Source organism: Podarcis raffonei, chromosome 1 (genome assembly GCF_027172205.1).
Source record: "Podarcis raffonei isolate rPodRaf1 chromosome 1, rPodRaf1.pri, whole genome shotgun sequence".
Taxonomy (NCBI): Eukaryota; Metazoa; Chordata; class Lepidosauria; order Squamata; family Lacertidae; genus Podarcis; species Podarcis raffonei.
Window position 1 is genome coordinate 113,078,242 of NC_070602.1, and position 20,860 is coordinate 113,099,101.

Sequence of the window (20,860 nt, forward strand, 5' to 3'; positions counted from 1 at the left end):
GAGAGAAGGAAGAGCTGTGTTTATGCCGCTTGTAATCCAAGATGGACTGGTGGCCTTCGGTTGCCTTCGGTCTCTAAGGAGAGATACCAGCTGCCTCATTTCTTCCAAACCCTGCTAATAATGGCTGGGCCAAGCAATTCCAACAGAGAGGAGGAAACAGAGCTGCCCTTCTATCAGAAGAAAAAAAGAGTTTAAAAGACCCACTTTGAAACAAGGACAATAATAGCTGTGTAATCTAGTCTTCTCTGTTTTGCTTTGGTTTTCCGCCTCCCTTTTTGGAAATGCACCTTTTTTTCCCTTCACCTTAAGCAGAGGAATGCTCATTTCACCTCAAGGAGGAAAATTCAAGCAGTAGAGGCCATATAGCTATCAGGTTCATAGGAAGCTGCCCAAATCAGGGGTCAGGCAAGTTGCCATCTCCAGCTGCCCAGTCTCCTCACTGCTTGACAAGACAGCACAAGACGACAAGCCGTTGCATGCAGGAAACCTTTAAGTAGTCACTTGGCAAATGGTTACTTGTAAGAAAGGTCAAAGTCAAGTCAGCTGCAGTACATAATCTCACCCACCCACCCCTGGCCAGCCAGCAAAGAAGGAAAGTTAGGGGAGGGGAACTGTCCCAGGCACCCGGCAGCACAACTATAACTAATAATTCCTGACGTATCACCATTCTCACATACGAACCTGCCTGGGTTTTGGGTAGAGTCTGCATTCGCTGTTAAGGCAGCGTCTGGTGAGCAGGTGTTAACAGGTACAGGTGAACAGGTGCAGGGGTAACACTAAACCATGGCTAAAATAGAGCACTACTGCAACACACTCCACGTGGGGTTACCTTTGAAGGTGACCTGGAAACTACAACTAATCCAGAATGAGGCAGCTAGACTGGCGACTGGGAGTGGCCACTGAGACCATATAACACCGGTTCTGAAAGACCTACATTGGCTCCCAGTACGTTTCCAAGCACAATTCAAAGTGTTGGTGCTGACCTTTAAACCCTAAATGGCCTCAGCCCTGTAAACCTGAAGGAGCGTCTCCACCCCCATCGTTCAGCTTGGACACTGAGGTCCAGCTCCGAGGGCCTTCTGGTGGTTCCCTCACTACGAGAAGTGAAATTACAGGGAACCAGGCAGAGGGCCTTCTCGGTAGTGGCGCCTGCCCTGTGGAACGCCATCCCATCAGATGTCAAGGAAATAAACAACTATCTGACTTTCAGAAGACATCTGAAGGCAGTCCTGTTTAGGGAAGTTTTTAATGTTTGATGTTTTATCGCGTTTTTAAGATTCTGTTGGGAGCCGCCCAGAGTGGCTAGGGAAACCCAGCCAAATGGGTGGGGTATAAATAACAAATTATTATAAGGAAAGGGAGGTGGGACCATGCAAGATAAGGGAAGGAAGCAAAGGGAGTCTGGAATAACCCATTTGCAAACCATCGTTTGCAGGGAGTCAGCATTAAGCCGGCACCACGTAACAATGGAAAATACGTGCCTGTCACTATTCACAGTGTGAAGACCATTTAACAACAGAGGCACATGGACTACAGAATTTTTTTTACATTCATACACCATGTGTGGGAGGCATTTATTTCCTTTTTTTACAGCGATAATGAATGAAAAGGGTCACAATCTGAGCCTTTCAACTTCCCTCGCTGCTAACGGCTGCATTACTTACACAAGGCTAACAGCGCTGCCCACTCTTCCTTCTCCTTTCCTCAGGAGTTTCTGACATCTGAGTTACTACCCTTCTCAACTTTTAAACCCTTCAGGCGACAAAAAAGAAAGCTGCTGTCTACACTTTAGTTTTACAGTTCCATTAAAGGGTGACCTGCAAACAAAAAAGAAGAAAATCACGGGACTTTAGTATCAAGTGCTGAATGCCTCTCTCAATTAAATGAGTATGGAAAGCAGTCAGTCTACTATGAAGGTGATAATTCAGCCATTTGTTCCCTACAATGAAATAAATGAAGGCTAAACATGTTTTTTTGCTGATACCATTGACCACAGCATCCTCCTGGAACATCTCAAGGAGGTAAAGGTAGGCAGCCTTGTGCTTCAGTGGTTTCACTCCTCCCTCCAGGGCCTCTTCAAGAAAGTAGTTATGGAAGGCTACTGCTCAACACCATAGGAGTTGTCTGATGGTGTCCCACAGGGTTCCAGCTTGCCCTCCATCCTATTTAACATGTGAAGCTCCTGGGAACTGTCACCAGGAGATCTGGAGTGAAGTGTCATCAATATTCAGATGCCACCCAGCTCTATCTGAAACAGGAGAGGTAGTTCAGGGGTTAATATTTTGGTGCCTGCAAGCTGTGATAGGCTGGATGTAGGCAAAAAAAACCCTGAACCTGAATCCTGAAAAGACAGGGGTGTTATGTGCTCCAAGTTCTCACATCCAGAAGGTGTTAAGATGGCCTGTCCTGGTGGGAACTCCATCTCCCTTGGGGAGTGCTCCTTGTTTCAATTTTGTCCCTGGAGATTCAGGTTGTCAGACCTGAAGTCTTTTTCTTGTGCTGGCTGGTTCATCTATTATGGTACTTTTGGGACAAAGATGGCTTGGCCACAGAATCCCATGCTCTGGTAGCTTCCAGACTGAATTATTGCAATGTGCTCTACATGGGACTACCCTTGAAGATGACTCAGAAACTTCCAACTGGTCCCAAATCCAGCTGCCAGAATTCTGGCCGCGGTTTTCTTTGCAGCACATATAACTCCTGCTTTGTTTTTGTTTTTTAAAAAGCTTAAGTGTTTAAAAACCCTAAATGGCTCAGTCCCCAAATATCTGAAATAGTGCGTCCTTCCTTACAATATTTCTTGTGCAGACAGAATTAACAGTGCAATTTGTAAACATAGATACATTAATGTCTTCATTACCGTGGCGCTAAAGGTTCACCCCTTTTGATTTTTTAGCACATAAGAAGTGCTTATTCAGAGGCTACATATCAGAGTCACATCTTCAAAGTACCATTTTTGTGTCTGTTTGCTGCCATTGTTTTCCCTCAAAGCCCTGCTTCAATTCCACTTTTAAAAAAGGTTCTCTACCCTAGAATGAGCTAGCCTTCACAGGACCCCAGAGTTACGTCGCTTACATGAAGGAGTGAGTCCCCAAGACATCCTGCTGCCCCAACTTGTGTGGATCATTTAAATGGGAAGTGGAGTTTATGCGTAAAAATGCTTAAAATCCCTCCATCCTCTTCTTCGTGATGAAGGGGGCATGTTTGCAGGCATAATCTCACATTAACTTTCTATAGTTTCTGAGGGATTTGTTATTGTTCCCTGCTGAGTGGAGTGTGTACATGTTTATAAAACAGTGCATATGAATATGTGTGTGTGTATATATATATACATATACATGCATCTAAAAAATGAATTTCAACAGGAAATATATCCTCCCAATGGGATATATAAAAGTGTGTACATATATGTGTGTTTATATATATTTTCATTCTCCCCTTAGAAGGCAAAAAGGGAATAAAATACAACATTTTCAAAATCCAACACAAAGTTTCTTTATGGCCTTAACTACTCAACAGGCAGTCAAACATATTCCTAGCAGACATAAAACACACTTGGAGGGGAAAGGGAAGGAAAGAAATATACAAAGTTCCTGGCAGAAATGGTTCCAAAGGACAAGTTCTAAGTATTTATACACGCTCTGCGAAGAAATTGTTAGTTATCATGCCCATGGCAAATTTGCACGGCTTTATATAGACTCTCATCTTGCAAAGAGCTGAAGTGGGTGCCAGGGGAGAGGAGAGAGGATGAGGCATTCAGGTTAATCTCCTTGCCTGTTTGGTCAAACACCGGGGCCACAGGCGAGTTTTAATTAACTGCCAGCGGAAACAGGCAGAAACGCACACCCCTCCAAAAGTATAAATCAACCTGCACTGCTTCCTCCCTGTGAAAAAAATTGGGAATTCAGAGTTTCCATTCCAGACACATAGATAGAAGGAGCCAAAGCCAAATTTGCAAACGGGAAAACTTAATGCTTTTCCATGGGCCAGTTTAACTCTGAACATGCTAATGGGTGTTTTATTCAGCTGCCATCCGCTGCACCATTCAAACCACAGGGGTGGCTAACCTGTGGCCTTCTTCAATGTTTCCCAAGCACTGCTTTTGGGCTACAGTTCCCATCATCCCTGACCGCTGGTGTTGCTAGCTAGGGATGATGGGAGTTGTAGTCCCAAAACAGCTGGAGACCCAAGTTTGGGAATCCCTGCTCTAGATATTCCTGGACTACAATTCCCATCATTTCTGACCATTGGCCAGATGGGGACTGGTTCCCCATCTAGAAATTGAATCGAAACAGTTCTATTCCACGGTTTATTATTGTTTATATTTTGAATTAGATATATAGAGGGGCACCAAAATCTTTCAAGTGCTTAGGGCCTCTTAATCCAGCCCCGAGTTGCCCATACACATTTCTCCTACTGTATTTGAAACCTTGGGCAATCGGCAGCTGGCAAATTGGATGGCCAACTGCACTGTGATGGGCAGAAGGATCTGTGGCTGCCTTTTGCACTTCACTTTCTGCTTTTTTACCCTTTGCAGCACACATAACACCCTTTATCTCTCCCCTTTTCAACCCCCCTGCGGTTTAACGTATAAGACCCTCATTTGTCAGCACTCAACGGTAACAAATGCATCATAGGGAATAGCTGTGGCATGTAGGATGTGGCCATCTGCCATTGCAACAGGAGGGCAACGTGCTCCCCAATCTCTTCGTCCGGGGACTCCTAAATCATGCAAATTGCCTCGCCACGTGCAGCTGCAGATGGATGGGGGCTATTAAGCTGGGGCTCCCCCAAAATGCGACATGCCCACATTTATCAAACAGCCAAGAATGCAGAGGCTGGAAGAGAAGTGGTAGCATTTCCCCAACGCTTGTGAAGTTCAGTCAAATGGAACCACAATTAATGGAGTGTAACTATGACACAAGTCGACATGTGGGACTCAGCAGAGCAGGGTCTACGGGAAGGCGGGTCCCTCCAGAGGCGTTCGCTGCTTTCCACAATGAAAAGCAAGACCGGTTGGGTGGTGCGCAAGTGTAAAATGCATTCTTCAAATGAGAAATTACAGGCAGAGGGATCCGCTTTAATCATCTCGGCTTTGAGGGGTGGCAAGGTGCTGGAATTGCAGTACTTTTGCAAGATGAATGCAGGAGGACTGGATCCTGTTTATCCCCATAGGCAACAACTTCCCCCTCCCCCCCCAAAAAAATACAGCACCCCAAAATAACCTATGCTAAATGACCAAGTGCTACAACTGCAGCAGGAGACAATTCGGCAAGACAACATGAAATTCTTAGGCGCAGGGTTGGTTTGCATTTGAAACATTTTCAAAATATTGTTTTAGCTGGGCGTAATAGACCACTGTAAGATCTGACACACAGCAAACACAGAGCTTCAATTAAGCAGCTGGCAGGCAGCCAGGCACAGATAAAAAGGCCCAGCCTGTCACTCGCTAGACAATATATATGGCTATTTTGGCAGTCCAAATTGAATGTGATAATTGAGCCATGACGTATTAAAAAGACACATGCTTTCGGAGGGAAGTGTTCTGGAGCGCTCAAAAACTAGATGGCACTTTTCAAACCAAGGCGCGGCGGGACTGAAAAAGGATGCTGAAATCATGATGCAATTCAGCTGGCCGTGTTTCAGTCTCCCAAAGCTACTCTTCATCTAAACAACAAAAACTGGGACTTGGCTGCCGGCGTGTGTGTGTGATGCAGAGATGGAAAACCTCAGCTTTTCTGCCTCTCTATATGAGCCCTCACAACTCCCCCTCACAAAGACTCCCCCTCCTTCACTGGCACAGATTCACACGTCAGTGTTTTTGACTATACAGTGGTACCTCGGGATGCGAACAGGATCCATTCCGGAGCCCCGTTCACATCCTGAATGGAACGCAAGACACGACGGCGCATCTGCATGTGCGGGTCACATTTTGCCGCTTCCGCGCATGCACGTGATGTCATTTTGAGCGTCTGCGCATGCGCGAGTGGCAAAACTCGGAAGTAACGCGCTCCATTACTTCCAGGTTGCCGCGGAGCGCAACCCGAAAGTGCTCAACCTGAAGCACATTCAACCCAAGGTATGACTGTACAGCGGTACCTCAGGTTACAGACGCTTCAGGTTACATACGCTTCAGGTTACAGACTCTGCTAACCCAGAAATATTACCTAGGGTTAAGAACTTTGCTTCAGGATGAGAACAGAAATTGTGCAGCGGCGGCGCAGCAACAGCAGGAGGCCCCATTAGCTAAAGTGGTGCTTCAGGTTAAGAACAGTTTCAGGTTAAGAAAGGACCTCCAGAACGAATTAAGTTCTTAACCCAAAGTACCACTGTACTTAATTTTACTTTCATTTGTCTGGAATGGACACTGAGAGGTGTGTGGGGAAAAACTAGCCTGCTGTGTAAAGGTAACAAGTATATTCCTTGTTCTTCCCAACTTTGCTTCCGGCTCAGCCCATGCGGCCCTCGGAATAGTGTTTTAAATCAGCCAGGCGCCAGGCACATTTTGCAGCTAGCTGTTGGCCACTTGTGACCAAGTGAAGATGCTTGGGCGCCAGGTTGGCACGTGACATCTCTAGCACCTGGAGGTGCATGCCTGGGGATCCTTGGATCTTGACCGTTTTCACACACTAATACCCCGTCCTGTAGAATTCTATCTGTTATATTTCATCTGCACAATTGGAATGAATTTCAGGAACCAAAACGCTTTTTCTGTGCGGCCTGAGCAGGAGCGGTGAAAAATGTTATAGCTAACTGTTGTCGCTTGTCTTCGCTTGCCCCACTCCACTGCCCTGCTCACGGTTGCGAAGAATATTCTTATGTTGTGAATGGCCTGTGTCGCCATTACAAAACAGAGGTAGGAATAGGCTAATATATGTGTGGACTGTTCATGGATAAGGTGACTTTTCTTCGTCAAGTTCTCAGGAGCTCTAAACCTAGCTCAAGGTTGTCCTCTGAACTAGTCAGATGTTTAACTGATAATCAATCACAGTTCAGTCCATCATTTAAAAAATGAGAATTTCCCCCAAATAGCAACTAGACATTCCGTTTTGGCAACTTTAAGCTTGGCTTAAGGAGCCACTGGGACGCGGGTGGCGCTGTGGATTAAACCACAGAGCCTAGGACTTGCCAATCAGAAGGTCAGCGGTTCGAATCCCCGTGACGGGGTGAGCTCCCATTGCTCGGTCCCTGCTCCTGCCAACCTAGCAGTTCGAAAGCACGTCAAAGTGCAAGTAGATAAATAGGTACCGCTCCGGGGGTAAACGGTGTTTCCGTGCACTGCTCTGGTTTGCCAGAAGCGGCTTAGTCATGCTGACCACATGACCCGGAAGCTGTACGCCGGCTCCCTCGGCCAATAAAGCGAGATGAGTGCCGCAACCCGAGTCGGTCACGACTGGACCTAATGGTCAGGGGTCCCTTTACCTTTACGGAGCCATTTGACACCTAGCTTATATATCTGAGTTTCTAACCTTCCAAGGTTCCTCAGAAAGGAAAGCGGCCCTGACTCCCCAGCCCTGGAATCACCTGAGCTCCTCACAGAATAAGGGCTTAGGATTCTTCATGGCTGGCTTAGCTGCGCTCATAAAGAAACTGCATTCCCACATGCACTCTATTTATTTTGAGGATTCACCTTAAAACAACCCAGCGGCTTGCACAGAGAATACATATATCACCAAAGTCGGCGTTGAGAAAACAGATGCAAAACACCACCTGGCTTTTATTTGGTATGCTGTCCTGGCAGAGCACCGCCGTCTCCCTGCGTGGTTTTCATTAAATAATGCAAGGATACAATAATGAAGAAATGCGCTAGAAAAACACAGGGCTTTTGAGTTAACACCAAACAGTTACGCAAAGACTCTGTGTTGCTGCCATTAGTCAAATTTGTCTGCTGAGATGGATGAGTTTCCTTCTGGAATAAGAAGTGCGGGAGAGGCTGGCGCTCACATCCCAATAGGCAATTTAATAAAAAAATAGGCTATAAAAGGACAGTGTGTTAGCTATGGGAAAGTAACAGTGAGTGCGAGGGGTGAATAATTCTGTGAATCAAGAAGGCGCAAAGCAACCATGTAAGAATATAAGAAAAGCCAGGGGTTTTTCTGAGCAGGAACTGAGTTCTTTTACCTTTTTCAAAGTTCTTTTTTTGGGGGGGTCTGAGGTGGGGCGGACTGGAATACACCCAACGCCTGAGCCAAAAATCCACCTATATCTGTAATCAATAAAGTTGTGGCCATTTCTAATCCAGATCATTGTCTGCTTGAGTTTATTCATCACAGCTTACATTTAGCCACTACAAGGGGTGTGGGTGTTTGGCAGTGAGACTGGGCCCACAATAAACAAGCAAGCAAACAAACAAGCAACTTTGTGGTGAGTTCCCCCACCTTTTTGTCCAGGAAAAAAAAGCCCTGAGAAAAGCCCTGAGGCATCAGGTCCATCTGATCCGACACTCTAGTGGCTAACCAGATGCCCACCAGAAGGACTTGCAAACAACAGCCTTCTGCTCACATGCAATGGCCCAAAAACTGACATTGACAGGCAATACTGCCTGGGACAGCAGAGGCAGAAGATGGCTATTGTGGCTAAGAGCCATCGAGGGGGCAGCTGATGCCATGAAGCCACCAAACCATGGGGCAACTACACTGGCTCAATTGACTGCTCCGATGTGTTGTGGGCATGCAGGATAGCCTCTTCACGCTGCCTGCCCTCTTCCAGAAAAGGTGCCAAAGGTGTCTGTGATCTGTCGCAGCGTTCAAATGACATTTCAAAATGCCAGGCTGCCTGGGCGCCATATCCTCCAAAACAGTCACAGACCATTTTTTTCCATGTGTGTGGCCACACTGAGACCATAACCCTGCAACCGAGGTGGGGGCTCTCAATTAAAATTTGCTAAAAGGCTAGAATAAAAATCCCAGTTTAGCTCTTGAAACGATGTCTAACAGCACTGTCCCAAACACATATTGCTCATCTGCTGCCATGTATATCTTCCGCCAACAATAAGTGCAGGTATGAACACTTCCGTTGAAAGGCTGCATTCTTCAGGATGATAGCTTTTGTGTCCTCTTCCTCATGCTATCTGGGGCTGCTGGGAGTTGTAATTCAAACCACCGGGAGGGCACCAGGTTGGCAAAGGCTAGTGTAGGCATCCCTGAGTTACAAAGGTATGAGATGGGTCCCCATGTTCCTAACATGGTGCTGCCACATTTGCACAAACCTGATTATTTTCTGCAAGGATTAAACAAAGACTGGATAGCTCAGCTGGTTACAGCTTGATGCTGATAACACCAAGGTTGCAGGTTCAATCCCTGAATGGGATGGCTGCATATTCCTGGATTGCAAGGGGTTGGGCTACATGATCGTCGGGGTCCCTTCCAACTCTGCAATTCCATTATTCTATGACATACACACAAATGCATGTTCAGGCCAATGGGTTTAAAAAGGAAAGTTGATAAGGAGGCCATCCGTCTGTGATGCTTTCTAAGATTAACGTCACTAAACTGGAACAGCTAACAACATATGGAAGCACAAAGCAGCAGCACACAGAGAAACCATTGCAAAGCTATTTATTTTCTTGGCATCTGAGTCCACACGAGGTTGCTAAAAACACAAATACACAAAGCAGTGTCTTCCACTGTCAGCAAAGGACAAAGGTATCCAAATCCAAACACTGGGGCCAGGCTAAAGCACAGCTCAGAGGGGAGGGGAAATGTTATTTCTGCGTGTCATTCCTTGGTCTCCCCAAGGAAGCGGCAAGCTCAGAACTGCTGGAATTTAAACAACAGCTGGGAGAAGAGGCAGGGCGGAGGACACCTTCAAATTGGGACGTGGAAACTGAAGCAACTGCATCCAGGGCCCACAACATTAGCGGGAAAGGGCCGAGATTTTATTAGGAATTTGTGGAAGCGAAAACAAGGGCTTAATAGGAACCAGGAAGCATACGACTTACAGATGATAATAATTTGAATTCCTCTCCTCTCCAGACAGAGACTCTAAAGTTGGTGAAGGGTGTGTTCATTCTCGCAGCGAGGGCGGGTTCCGAAAGAGCACCGGGGGAATGGCACACTTTCCGCAGAAAACTAGGAACGAAAGCGTGGCTGCAAAAGAGCTGCGCAGCTGCTGCGAGAGGACGGAGAGCTGGGAAAGGCTGCTGACATTATTGCCTATTTGCGTCTTGCCCTCGCTGTGCCACTTCCGCTTCACCGCTGGAACACTCCCAGTCAATATTTCAGCCCATTCAGAACGGGAGCGGCAAGCACGTCGCTCGGCATCCCTTCTCCAGAAACAGTTGTGAGTGCTAACCAGTTTTTGAAACTCAGGTGTATAAGCTAGGCGCCGAATGGCTCCTTGAACCAGGGTTACAGTCACCAAAACTATACGCCTGCTTGCCGTTTTGGGGTTCGAACGTCGTATTTTTCAGCAAACTTTTTGTTTCCTGAAATTCACTCTGATGGTGCAGATAAAATATAATGGATAGAATTCTACGGGATGTGTTGCTAGTGTGTGAAAACAGTCAAGATCCGAGGATCCGCAGGCATGCACCTCCAGATGGTGGAGACGTCTTGGATCACAGAATCGTAGAGTTGCTAGGGACCCTGAGGATCATTTAGTCCAACCCCCTGCAAAGCAGCTGTCCCACATGGGGATTAAACCTGCAACCTTGGTATTATCAGCACCATGCTCTGAGCTATCCAGTGGTCTGCTATCCATCCTGATGCCCAGGCATCTTCACGTGGTCAGAGGAGGCAAATTTCAAACGCTGGTGCTAACGCAGCCGCTAAGAAGTGAGATCTCTTACACAGTTTCATCTGTAGACAACAGACTGCCCATTCATTTGCAAACTCTTGCGGGAAAGAAATAAGGGGTTTCATTGGTAAATTGACCGGCACTTAACTAACAGGGCTGAGGACAATTGAAGGTGCGGGACTCTTGAAGAGATGACCTCTCCGCAGGCTGCATAGGCTGACTTCTTTTTCCCTGCTCAGAACTTGGTGAAAAAGCAATGATTTCTTTCTCTTAAGAGTAAAAAGTAAAAGCCAAGGGCCACATTTCCTTCTGGGCAACGTCCCAAAGGCCAGGCGAGCAGGGAAGTGAATGTAGCAATAAAAAAATGTAAATTAGGCTGGTTTCCACAGAGTCTCACACACTCTAACCTCCATACAGGCAAGCAAGAGGCGTTATCAAAGTTCAAGGGCACATTCTAGTCGAGTAAAAACTCTCAAGGAGGATGTGAAGTTAAGGTAGGTAAAGGGACATGGCTGAAGACGGAATGTGGCCTAGGGAGAGTCCCCAAGAACCAGACAGATAGTCCTGGAAGGCTCCTGGGCCTAAAATTCATATGTATGTTGTCCTATTATACAGATAGGGAAGACTGAGGCTCAGAGATGAGCAAAGCCAGTTAGCAAATCAAATATCTGAGAATTCTTCAGTTCAAAGGCAAAGTGAGTTAATTCTGGCTCTACAGGTGGAACAGCAAAATATTATAATCAAGTGCATTCTTTGCTCTGCCATGCTGTTTCTGCCCCCTTCCACTGCCCTCCAGTCACCCACTCTAGGTCTGCCCAGAGAAGCAAGCCACTATATCTCTCCGTCTCAGATTCCCCTCCCCGGTTTTACAAGGTAATAAAATTGGTCCACCTTGCAGAGTTCTCAAATCCCAGAGCCCACTTGACTTAGGCAAAAATTACTGAGGCGCACCAGTCCAAATATGGTAGTCAGGTGCAAGGCACAGTCACATGCCAGTGGCTGGCATCGTTTTCTACTGAAACCTAACCCACCTTTGGAAGTCGCTAAATTCTTTGCCATGGCACTTTCCTTTTGGCAAAGCGCTCCACAGCTCAGCTTTTGCAGAGTACAGGTATTGGCTCTGGGGGTTTTGTGACTCAGCCTCCCTGTTTTAGGCAGAATTCAATGACTCAGAGTCAGTGGAGAAGGCTTTTCGCTGCGCAATTCCCCTCAACGTGTGTCTCAACGTATTTTTACCCATCTCCTGTAATTTCTTCTCCCGTTCTTCTTTCGTACCTGACTTACAGACACACACACACAGGAAAATTGCCAGTTTATTTCATCCCCGGTCCTTTTCTATTCACTTCCTCCTCCTAGAACCAGTTTCTTCTCTTATCCCCTCCCTTTCTCTTCCTTCCTTATTTATATATTAACATCCGCTTACCACTTTTTCCTCTCTGTTTCTGGCTTCCTCAACACCAGCTTTGCAAGGAGCTGCTGGTGTTGGCACTGGCCCAACCAAAATGCTACGGCGATGGCATAGCTAGTGCACAGGGCAGGCTGTGGCACTGGGGCCTACCTGAAAGTGCTCCAAGGCCTATAGGCAATGGCCTGGCACACTGCATGAGTAAAAACGCGGTAAAGATTATATAGCGCTAATTGCACACAAGGCCTCTTCCCAGCGCTAAAGCACTATAACAATAAAACATTATTTCTGAGTCCATCTGCCTCCCCCTTGCCTAATGCTCAGCCTGCCTGCGAACGCGTTTGTCAGCCGCTGCCGTAAAAAATGATTATGTAAGACTACTGCTATTACTGCAAATTCAACATCTATTTTGGCTTAAATATAACTTAACAGCTAGAGAAACAAGGCACTGCATCAGCCTAATTCTGCATTACAATTCTGCCTTAAGGTGATACAAGTAAACTGCAATCCTTTAATGCTTTAATATCAAACATTTTCCAACCTTCTGCCGACTGAAACAGCATGAAGCATAAACAATTTAAGGCAGGAGTCTTCCCTCCCCCTCTCTTTGGTTAGGTATATACCCACATTCTCTACTTGTGACATAAAACCCCAGTCTTTTTTCAATGGAGTTATATTTATTTGGCACTGTAGACCAGAGCTTTCCAAACTTTCCATGTTGGCAACTCGCTTTTTAGACATGCATCATTTCGTGACACAGTAATTCAGTTTTACTAGCAACCCGGAGGTTCAGCTAACCCCTTTCCAGCCCCGGGAGGAGCGCAGGGAGTGTTCGCGCGACACACCTACACGCTGTAGCCAACACAGTGTCGCGACACACAGTTTGGAAAGCTCTGCTATAGACAGCAGGGGAAAGGCATGTGATAAATTATTTTAATATCTAACTTAAATAAACGATGGGAGAAATAAGCTCATGATATCTAACACAAAAGTCTGTCCTGACGTTAACATGTTTGTATCTCAGGCTAGTCTTCATTGCTCATATTTACTCTATTAGCCTCAAAGCAAAGGGAGATGTTTGGTCTTCCAAGTCTAATGACATCAACTAGAAACCAGCCAGGGGCGAGTAAAAATTGCCCCCAGATATCCAGTGTGGAGTAGGTTTCCCCTCTATCCCTTTCTATCCCACTGGAGAGCCAGTGTGGTGTAGTGGTTAAGAGCGGTAGACTCGTAATCTGGTGAACCGGGTTCGCGTCTCCGCTCCTCCACATGCAGCTGCTGAGTGACCTTGGGCTAGTCACACTTCTCTGAAGTCTCTCAGCCTCACTCACCTCACAGAGTGTTTGTTGTGGGGGAGGAAGGGAAAGGAGAATGTTAGCCGCTTTGAGACTCCTTCGGGTAGTGATAAAGCGGGATATCAAATCCAAACTCTTCTTCTCTTCTTCTTCTTTCCCCAACTATCAAAAGCTATATACAAGCAAGTGACTAGTAAGAAGAAATGTGTAGACTAATAATTTTAATGGACTTGTTTATGAGGTAGCAGCATCCTTACACCAACATTCAGTCCTGGACTTACAACTCAGGCAAGTTCAAACTCTTTACCTGGAGTGAATCCTTTCCATTGACCCCTCAGCCAGGGATTGCTGAGTGTCTACCATGGGATCCTTCATTGCATTTAGCATAAGAAGAGCCTTGCCGATTGGGTCAGTGGCCCCTCTAGTCAAGAATTCTTAGGGACCTTGCCATATTTCAAAAAGAGAAAATCTGGAGGAAATCCGCCAAATTCTAGGGTTGCCATGCATCCAGATTTTCCCGGACATGAAAGCGATTCCCACCCGGACACTGTTTTTGACGGCCGAATCCCAGCTGTGTCCAGGAAATTCTGGAGGTATGGCAACCCTAAGCATACTGCTCTCGCAGAAGCCAACCAGATGCCCATGAGAAGCCTGCAAACAGGACCTAGGCGCAACAACACTCCCTCACCTGTAGCTTCCAACCACTGCATTCTGCTTCCGGCAAGTGGAGATAGAACATAGCATGGCTAGTTATCCTCTGGGAATGTTCCTGAGTCCCCTTTAAAACCATCCAAGTTGGCAGTCACCGCTGCCTCTTATCTGAATGAATCCCATAGTTTAACTATGTGCCTTGTGAATAAGTACATTTGTCTGTACTGAATCTTCCAAAATTCAGCTTCACTAAACTAATAGGATGCCCATAAGTTGTGTTGCGCTAATATACATAATTGTGTCTGCAAAAGTGTTCAAAATTAGCCAGGCGCCAGGCACGTTTTGCAACTGGTGCAGGTCCAATTGCGACCAACTGCGGAGATCTCTGGGTAACAAGAGGCCACTTAAGAAAAAGATCTGAAATATTGTTACTGAAGCTTGAATTTGTTTTATTCCGGATTGTTTTGTTTGATATTTTTATGTGTAGCAAAACGCTTTGAGATATGTTCTTTAAAATACAAAGCGGTATAGAAACAGCAACAGTCCACAACAAAACAAAAACGGTGCCTAGGCATTCCATTGTGGCGACGGTAATCCAGGTTTAAGGCTCCATTTGGCGATTTGATTTATATATATATATGAGTTTGTCACGCTGGTTCTGGAGAATCCTGACAAAAGTCACTTGCATTCCAGGGTTGCAGGACTGCCATTCCTGCCCTAATAAACTCCCAAGGAGCTTCATGTTCCCTGTGTATGAAGTGTAGTGTAATGTTAGTGTGCTGTCGAGAGTGGTGGGAGCAGAAATTGGGAAAGCAAGGTTCAAATCTCCACCCGGCCATGAAGCTCACTGGGTGAACTTTGGCCAGTCACTGTTCTCTCGGGGCAACCTATCTCACAAGATTCTTGTGGGGATGAAATGAGGGAGAGACCCACATACACCACCTTGGGGGAAATGGGAAGACAAATGTGATAAATAGCTATATAAGCAAACAGTTTTATCTACTGAAAGAAAGAAATCTAGGGAGTTTTGAAAATGCTAAATGCTCAGATCCTACAGATATATATCACTTGAATGTGTGTGTGTGTGTGTGTGTGTGTGTGTGAGAGAGAGAGAGAGAGAGAGAGAGAGAGAGAGAGAGAGAGAGATATTACAGTGGTACCTTGGGTTAAGTACTTAATTTGTTCTGGAGGTCTGTACTTAACCTGAAACTGTTCTTAACCTGAAGCACCACTTTAGCTAATGGGGCCTCCTGCTGCCGCTGCGCCGCCAGAGCACAATTTCTGTTCTTATCCTGAAGCAAAGTTCTTAACCTGAAGCACTATTTCTAGGTTAGCGGAGTGTGTAACCTGAAGCGTATGTAACCTGAAGCGTATGTAACCCGAGGTACCACTGTACCCGAGATTCATTCAGATAGGATGAAGTGAACACTCTTTGGGCATATTGTGTAGCAGAAATTCATCAGGCAAGGAGCAAATCTCAAAAGCTGCTGCTACTTTGTCTCTTCCGTTGCGTGGTTTCGTTTTCAGTTTATTTAAAAAAGTTGGTGGGGGGAAATGTTCACGTGCCTATGTGCGCGTACAAACAGAGTGGAGGAGACTTGCCCTGCTCTCTGGCAGAAAACACTTCCTGTAGTTACCGCTTGCTGTTACGCTTTACAACATTCCAAGTCAAGCTCATTGCCTGAGGAAAACAGCCTTCCCCTCCCCACCTGGTCTGCCCAACCCTTTGATAACAAACACGACACACCAGACTCCCAAGCCAGTGGTTCTGTCGCCATCTTGCAAACACTCCATTTGCCCGGCTGCAAGCTAGAGGGTATGCATATACACAAACACACACACCTATATACATACACCTATATACCACTATCCGATTCTGCGCCCAAGGGATTGCGCACCCTTTTCTCTTTGCCCAAGGATTTCATTTTGGCAACAAAGACCTTGTCACCACTATCCCTTTGGAGCAAAATAAAGCTGCAAATTAGTCAAGCGAGGCCAGGGTGCAGGGAGATCCCTCCAAATAAATCATTGGTGTGCTCATGAGCTTTGGTGTACGTATCCTGGCCTTTGCTCTATGAATGTTAGTCTCCAATGAGATGGAGGCTGGGAAGGGCGGAGGGGAGAGGGAGAGAGAGAGGGAGAGGGGGAGAGAGAGAGAGAGAGAGAGAGAGAGAGAGAGAGAGAGAGAGGACCAGCTAATCATCACCCACAAGGCTATTTGCTTCCAGGCTCGAGCCAACAGTAGAGACATCCATTCTTCCCCTTCTTTCTTGCTGTTACAGGGATTCATGCTTCTAATAATCTACCGCCCCGACGTATTTTAACTCCAGACTCAGCAAACAAAGAGATACGTCTCATTTTCCATCGTATGTACCGTGGGTTGCAAGGAAGAGATCAAGGCACTGGGGGCAGCGGGATATGAAGTCAAAAGCCCGTTGCAAACGATTGGAAGAATAATTTTATTTGTATAGCTAGTCAGCTTGTAAATTAATCTGCCTGGGGAAAAGAAAATCCAGCGATTCCCCGGAAGGTGTTTAACTGTTTCTTTCATTCTCAGTGATTTCGAGGGGACTCGAGCAAGCCTAACTCCGGCTAACTATGCTAGATAAGGATGACCATTTTTCATAGACGCCAGGAAGAAAGTATGGAACTATTGTTGCTCAATACCTCACTGTAACTGAGCCTAAATGCATATAGTTGAAGCACATCTTCCCCTGTTTAACTCTGCCTCTGATTCCCTTTCCTTCCTCTCTCACCTTCCTCTCTAGACTATTAAATCCCTTGCAGTAGGGACCCATTGAACTCTGTAAAGTGGCTTCTACACAAATGGCACTATAGAGATATTTCATTACCATCATATATACACATGCACAAATGTTCGTTTTGTTCAGAGTGCTGCAGAAACACACAGATATAATACTAATAATAATAATAATAATATATTATTTATACCCCGCCCATCTGGCTGAGTCTCCCCAGCCACTCTGGGCAGCTCCCAATCAAGTGTTAAAAACAATACAGCATTAAACATTAAAAACTTCCCTAAACAGATCTGCTTAATCGGAGGCCACAGCAAAGATAGAAATGTGCAGAAACAGGGTTGCCCCAAAGCCACAGGAGAGTTCACAAGGTACATGCATCAAGTGTCCAATCTGTGTACGCAAATAGTTGAGGTGTACACTCACATACGTGGGATACACGGGTGGCGCTGTGGTCTAAACCACTGAGCCTCTTGGGCTTGCCCATCAGAAGGTCGGCGGTTCGAATCCCCATGACGGGGTGAGCTCCCGTTGCTCTGTGCCAGCTCCTGCCAACCTAGCCGTTCGAAAGCATGCCAGTGCAAGTACATAAATAGGTACCGCTCTGGCGGGAAGATAAATGGCATTTCCGTGCGCTGCTCTGGTTTTGCCAGAAGCGGCTTAGTCATGTTGGCCACATGACCCGGAAAAACTGTCTGCAAACGAAATGCTGGCTCCCTCGGCCTGTAAAGTGAGATCAGCGCCGCAACCCCAGAGTCGTCTGCGACTGGACTTAACTGTCAGGAGTCCTTTACCTTTACCATTTTACACTCATATGGCTATTCACATGTAACATTCAGTGAGTTTACAGTCTAGGCTGGTTCACACTGAAGCTGTCTATACACATGTACAAGTATTTGTGTGGGAAAAGTATACACTTGCTGATCTGCACAGCTCAACCATCTTGTACACAGGTAAACTTGTGCAAAAGACATAGACCAATGAATATAAAACTTAAGACAATGATTACTGCACACCAGAACTGGAACACACGTACAAGACACATCCAGTGTACTGAAATCTATGCAACAATTATTTATTAAAGCACAGTCCCAAACATATTTACCCAGGAATAAGTGTCACTAAAGTCAGTGACATTTGCTTCTAAATAGACATGCATAGACTTCAGCTGCAAGGTGCACAGCTAACCAGTACCAGGAGGATTTTTGCACAGTCTGATTTTACATATGAAAGATAGATGTCAATCAATCTTGAAGTGAAATGGAAGGCTGGTATTAAGCATGGATTTGAAACAAGCTTTGAAAATGCTAAACTGTGTGGCTTTTCTCATTTTTCAGGCCAACTATCACCCAGCATATAGTGTACTTATCTAAAAGGTTCATTTCCAAAGGTTAGAGTCTCTCACCCCAAGCCCTTCTTCTGAAAAAAGAGGCTAATGGTGACCCACCTCACAGGCTTCTTGTAAACAAGAAGCAGGATTTGACTTCATTTGCTCTACCCATGGAGAGAGGATCAAATTAGGAAAGAATGTGTCTTTGGCATTCTTTCAAGCAAAAATATGGGATTAGGATACTGAGGAATGGGTTCCCTTTTGTGAGCAGAATGCTTTCTGTGTATCTTCCAAATCTCCCTCTTAATCATTTGCCTTGGGCCTGTTCAGATGATAGCTCACAAAATATATCAGATGTTTCCTCAAAGTACTCAGTGACAGATCCGGAGCCCAGCCTTGAACTCACAGGCTCAGCCAACTGTGAGGAGAAGTGAGCAATCAAGCCCAGAGACCACTCATTAAAAAAAAAATAAACATTTGCTGGATTGCGTATCTTGGTTGTTTGCTTCTTCCATGGCCAACTCTAGGCTCTTTCTTTATCCCTCTCGAAGAACAATCTCAACAAACTTTACAAACTCAACGATTGAGGCTACAACCCTGTAGACCCGTGCCTGGGAGCGAGTCCCACTGAACTCAGCAGGACTTCCTTCTGAGTAGTCATATAAGATAGGTTTGTGGAATAACACGCAAAGCACCTCTTACAGTTCTGGTCTAAAGTGCAATCCAATTCATCTTCATTTACTCAAGAGTAGCCCCACTATGTTAAATGAAGCTTACTCCCTAGTGCTCGACTAGGATCAGAGAGACTTAGTTTTTCATAATTAATGTTTTTATATTCTGTTGGAAGCTGCCCCAAGTGGTTGGGGCAACCCAGTCAGAAGGCCAGGGCACAAAAAATATTATTATTATTATTATTATTATTATTATTATTATTATTATTATTATTACCACCCTGCAGGCTTGTTGGGAGGTTAAAATGGGGAAGGCGAGACACATGTATCCCAGCGTGAGCTCCTTGGGAATAAATAAAACAAACAAACAAACAAACAGTCTGAGAGCCATTTTTCAGAAAAAGGTATTTTAACAAAGCCACCACTCATTTTCAGGTCACACTTTTAATAGAAATGATGTGCAGAGCAACACAGACACATTTATTGTGGCATCCCCCATCTCCATCCCCAGCAGCTTCATGTCAACATAATCCTGTATAAACAGCCACTCATTTATCCCTGCATGCCATTACCTGAGCATTAAGTGGAGTGATTCTTTAAAGGCAGGATCTGAGGCCTACACACACACACACATGTAAATTCTAAATATATCAGAATCCAAAAAACAAAACAAAACTGCAAACAGCTCAGGGGTGCTTTATTTATTTAAAGATATTTACAGTGGTACCTCGCAAGACGAATGCCTCGGAAGACGAAAAACTCGCAAGACGAAAGAGTTTTTCCTTTTTTTAGGTGCTTCGCAAGACGATTTTCCCTATGGGCTTGCTTCGCAAGACGAAAACGTCTTGCGAGTTTGTTTCCTTTTTTAAAAAAAACCGCTTGAAGAGGTGCAGTTGCGACTGACTGTGCTCCGCAAGACGAAAAACATCGCAAGACGAAAAGACTCGCGGAACGAATTAATTTCGTCTTGCGAGGCACCACTGTAACCTGGCGTTCAGTCTGAGGACCCTCAATGCAGCTAACGCCATCGGTGATGAAATGAAAAAGAAAAGCGAGAACAAACACAGCCGATTTCAGACTGCATAAAAACAACCAAAACACAGAACAGGAACTGCAAAGGTGCAGAGCATAAGGTTCTTAATCTCAGGGTCTTGGGTTCGAGTCGAGCCGCACACTGGGCAAAAGAATCCTGCACTGCAGGGGACGGGCTTCTGACTCTACAATTCTATGGTTCGGAGAACTTGACTGACTCCAGCCTGTCTGAAAAAAAGCCACTTATAAGCCACTCACCAAAAGGCAAGTGGCAAAATGATGAGGCTGCATCTCTGGAGAGGGTTTGGCACAACTGAAACGGCAGAACTGAGAAAGTCCTTGGGGTGGCCATGCCTTCCGCTTCGCCCATGCGGAGTAACACCTGCTAACCAAACCACTCACACACACTCTGACAAAAGTCGGATTCAGCACTAGGCGAAGTAGGTTAGCTGCCCGGGAAGGGGGATTTTAAGGGTGGCAAAATCAGAAGGGCAGTTTGCTACCCCTGGAGGTCCTTCTCCCAACGCCAAGGGAGGGAGAAAATTTTACACTCCCGACTATTTTTAATTTCGTAGGAAATACCTAAATTTGGTTTGATTACTATCATTAAGACCATGGAGATGGATCAAACTTGCAGAGAATTGTTGTTGTTGTTAGTTAAGGGTTCTGGGCAGATTTTCCTTTTGCATCTTCTTTTTTAACCCAAAAAAACACAAACCACATACCCTTAGCCATTGTGTAAGGGGGGGTATCTGGAGCTGAAAGTGGGGCAGGGGGCAGAGGAGATTTCTTGATTCTCTTGAAAATGGCTCTTCTCTTCTCCTCCTGATTTCAGCATATGTCTTTTTTAAAAGCCTCTTTGCACTCAGCTATCTTCCAGGTTGGTGCATATAAATAGCAGCCGCCCTGGCTTGTACCTGGCGAATCGAAGCTTTCAGCAGACCTTTGGGTGCCCCTGCTTTAGAGATAATCTTAAGTCT

General features: G+C 45.6%; 2 protein-coding genes across 5 annotated transcripts in view; one reads left to right on the forward strand and one right to left on the reverse strand.

The window, feature by feature from the left end:
- The window catches only part of CERKL (ceramide kinase like), a 287,050-nt gene extending 267,455 nt beyond the window's left edge, over positions 1 to 19,595 (forward strand). The window contains exon 11 of the transcript XR_008332902.1: positions 19,570 to 19,595. The gene's annotated coding sequence lies outside the window, so the exon portion shown is untranslated. The remainder of the gene's footprint in view (positions 1 to 19,569) is intronic.
- Positions 1 to 20,860, reverse strand: part of UBE2E3 (ubiquitin conjugating enzyme E2 E3) — a 91,623-nt gene that overhangs the window by 49,802 nt on the left and 20,961 nt on the right. The window lies entirely within an intron of this gene.